The sequence below is a fragment of the Vigna angularis genome, chromosome 7 (assembly GCF_016808095.1).
Source record: "Vigna angularis cultivar LongXiaoDou No.4 chromosome 7, ASM1680809v1, whole genome shotgun sequence".
Lineage (NCBI taxonomy): Eukaryota > Viridiplantae > Streptophyta > Magnoliopsida > Fabales > Fabaceae > Vigna > Vigna angularis.
The window spans coordinates 28,270,268-28,274,460 of NC_068976.1; the positions used below are offsets into that span (position 1 = coordinate 28,270,268).

General features: G+C 26.7%; 1 non-coding gene across 1 annotated transcript; it reads left to right on the forward strand.

Moving 5' to 3' along the window:
* Positions 1-3,363: 3,363 nt before the first annotated feature.
* Positions 3,364-3,448, forward strand: LOC128193435 (small nucleolar RNA snoR114). The gene has a single exon (XR_008244657.1). It is a non-coding gene; the product is annotated as a small nucleolar RNA snoR114 (small nucleolar RNA).
* Positions 3,449-4,193: the final 745 nt, after the last annotated feature.

Sequence of the window (4,193 nt, forward strand, 5' to 3'; positions counted from 1 at the left end):
GTTGTGTGTGATTGTTTCATCTTTGGTGGTACTGTCGGACTCACGTGGAGAAGATGGCTCTATGGTGATAGTGTTATATCAATAGAAGGAACTATGACGGTTCTTGGCAGAGGGAAGATAATGGTGGTGCTGCTGTCTTTCACTTACTTTCAAAAGAGAACCCTAACAGCAAGGGTTTGGGCCAACCCAATTTTTTGTGCACCATTGATTTCCTCAGTGTACCCTGTCTTTCATGAGTATTCATTCATTCATTCATTATGGAATAGTTCTAAGACTGATTTGGTGAACTGATGAATCTTCAATACATTGATGAGAGTGAGATATGCCTTTATAGTTTCCTTTTTTGTGAAGGGACAATTGCTCTTGCCTGAAGAGCCTTTTACTTGCTTTGGCTCAAGGGGTTCAGAAAGTGAGATGGTTATGGTATGAAGGAGAGGAAGAGGAAAATGGTGAACGATGATGCACCATTAGAAAGCAATGAGTAATACACAAATAAGTGAAGGAGAAGGTCCTCTTCTGTGGAAAAGCATGGTAATTCTTTTAATATACAACCTTTTATTTAGTATTTAATTATTTAGTATTTTAAGACATCCTTTGAAACTAAAGTATTGTCTTGCATCTTTTGTCATAAATATTTGGTTTTAGACCTATCGCATATTTAGTATTTATTTAATTCGTTTCCTTTGTTAGATCTTAATTAGGAATGCTATTAATCATACAAGCTTTATATCACAAATCTCTATGACTTTATATTGGAGCATGACCTATGTACGTGGCTTCTTAAATGTATCAATATACTGGCCTTTTGTTTCTTTTAAAGATGAAGAATTGAAAAGTTTATCAAAAGCTTTTTCTAATGACTAATGATCCATTTACTTCGTATTTTCATTGGAAATTGGCAATCGATGGTTTATAATTTTCCATTTAATAGAATTTTGAACGAAAAACAATTGGCCAACAAAACTGTAAAAGTTCTTGATATCATTTCAAAAGAAACTTTATTAGTTTATATATTCTTTTACTCTTTTACATTCCGGTTCAAGAAGTGTATTTAAGTATAAATGTAATGATTACTTGAACTTTGTTATTTATTATATAATATTTAATTTTAGTTTCAAATTATTTGACTGTGTGATTGAAATATTAAATAATCTTTATCATAATCAAATAAATTATAAATAATAAAAAAAAAATCTGTTCTGCATTCTCGGTGTTAGAATCCTTATAGGTTCCAACAGTTTTCTAAACCCTTGCAGGTTTTGGCGATTTTCGAAATTCCTGTAGTTTTTTGTGGTTGCAAAATCCTAATTAGTTTCAGTGGTTTTTAAAATTTGTGTAAATACTGACGGCTTTATCAAAACTTTTGCATATAGTGATAGTTTTTAGAATAACTCTGAAAATCACTATAGTAGGGAAAAAAAACTATTGGTATCAATTCGCGACGTTGCTTTTCTCAGAATTTTTGTAACCGTGAAAACTATATTTTTCAAAGAGTTAAAACCCTCATAAATGTTTAAAACAATTCCTGATAAAATTCAATATTTTTATAGTGCGAGACTAAACTAAAATCTACAATACTAATAGATTCACCACAAAAAAAATTAATATTTGATAACAACCTGTATTTATGACAAAAACTAAAAAATCCTCTCTTAAACAAAAACGAATTTGTTAAATGATCAACAAAAAAATGTTTACATTTATCTTTAAAAAATGTATTAATGCACTTAAACACTTAAAAACCCTAAAAAAAACTCAAATTCCAAAATTATTTATATTAGTTGTTTTGGACACTTTATATTTATATTAGTTATTAAATTAATGTAAACACTTACTAATATAAAAAAAAGGATGAGTTTTCAAGATCAATTTAAGTTGTGATCTCACATCATACACAGATAAAAATATAAAAGTGGTTATAGACTTTAATTTACAAAATCATTTTAAGAAAATCATAATTGAGTTAAACTTATAGTTTATCTTCATAAATTATTTTGAGTCATTTAGGAACCGGTTAAACTTGTATTATTTGTGTGAATAAAATAAAATTAAAGTGTTTATGTATATAATTAATACGACTGAAAGACACACCTTTCTTTTTGCTGTCACTTATTAAGATATTAACAACTGTCAATATGTTAATATTATCTTTAACTGTTATTATAGATTTATTAATTGCTTATTTGTCAAGCCTACTGGCTCAATAACACTAGTGTGAGTGTTGCTTCCTCCACCACCACCATCAAATACTCCCTGCACCATTTCATACTTAATTTGCCATTGCTATAAAACGGATGTCAACATCCGTTTCGCCTTCAATGGATGTTGACATCCGTGAACGGATGTTGACCTCCGTTTACATATTTGATATTTTATTTTATTGTTTTTATTTAAAAAAAAAAACTTCAACGGATGTGGTCACATCCGTTAACGGATGTGACACATCTGTTTAATAGATTTTTAAAAAATATTTTAATTATTATTTAAATAATAACACATAAATTAAATTAATAATAATTATTTTATTAAATAAAATAATATTAATTTTAAAAAATTAAGTAATAATTTAAAAAAAATTAAATAATATTTATATATTAATTTAAAATACAATAAATTAAAAAATTAAAAACTATAAAAAAAAACTTCACGAATGTCGCCACGTCCGTTTTAATAGATTAATAAAAAATATTATAATTATTATTTAAATAATAATACATAAATTAAATTAATAACACTTATTTTATTAAATAAAATAAAATTAATTTATAAATAATTAAGTAATAATTTAAAAAAATTAAATAATATTTATATATTAATTTAAAATACAATAAATTAAAAAACTAAAAACTAAAAAAAAAAAACCTCAACGGATGTGGCACATTCGTTGAAGAATTTTTCCTTCAACGAATGTCGACTTCCGTTTAAGAAAAGAGGTAGAAATGTAGGATATTTTAAAATATAAAAGATAGTTTTAGAATTTAAAAAAAATGTGATGGTGAAAAAGTAACGTGGGGTGGTACAGGGAGTAACCCTCTAGTAGTATTTGTGCTAACTCAATTACATCCAACTATTCACAGGTCCATTTCAGCCGCTTGTTGGTTGACATAAAGAAGAGACAGATCAGTCACCAATATAACCCATTCGGTTAACATATGACCTTTGTCGTTGGCTTTGAGTTATTATCCAGCCAATCGATATACACAAAGTAATTTTTTATCATCAATAAAAATATCCTTAGTGAATCTATTAATTTTCAAAGCTAAAAATTATTAGTGTTTGAACATATTACAAAAGGTAATATCTGAATTAAAGTTCAAGTAAGCAAGTTGTAATAATGATATATTTATTTAAAAAGTCAGAGGTGAGCTGTGACGAAACTGTGTCTGTGATGGATAGGTCTATCACACTCCTATGATCTTATCAGACGAACTATGATACTCCAGAGCTCTAACTAGCATTGTTTTCTGCTTTGCTTTGATTTCGAATTTTCTTTCTTTAATAACTATGGTCGTTCACAACATCAATAATAGAGCCAATCATTCTCCAAAATACACTAATTGATTGTTTCGTAAATGAACAAGCCAACGAACAAAATAACACGCCTAAAGTCAACGAACAAACCATGTGCCCAAGGGTGTTATGACTTCAACTTAAGTATATATATTCTATCACTAAGTAATGCAAAACGTGGTAATATCTAATATATATTTTTCATTTTGACTTAATTATAATTTGCTGTGTCTGTTTAACCTAATTCGTAACATAAATATATTGATCTTCATATTTTTTTTTTAAATCATAAGTTTATTGTATCTTTTAATTTTACGTATATTTTTATATTTTAGTTCACTATATTTTTTCAAATGATACCGGAAATGAACACCTAATTTATTGTCCTATTAAGATCAAATAAAGCAAATAAAATATGCATAATTGAAAAATTGGTTAACATTATAATTTTCTAAAATAAAAATTATGCAAACATTAGGGAGAATATTTACTTAACTTTTTTTTTCATTTTATTTTATATTAGCGGTTTTGGGATATTATTATTTTATATTTGTTACTTAAACAATGTAAACAATACTAGTAATGGAAATAATGAGTTTTTAAGGTCAATTCAGGTTGTAAACTCAAGTTATTTAAAAACAAAAGTCAAATTAAGATGTAAAAGTGATTGTAAATTTTAGTTT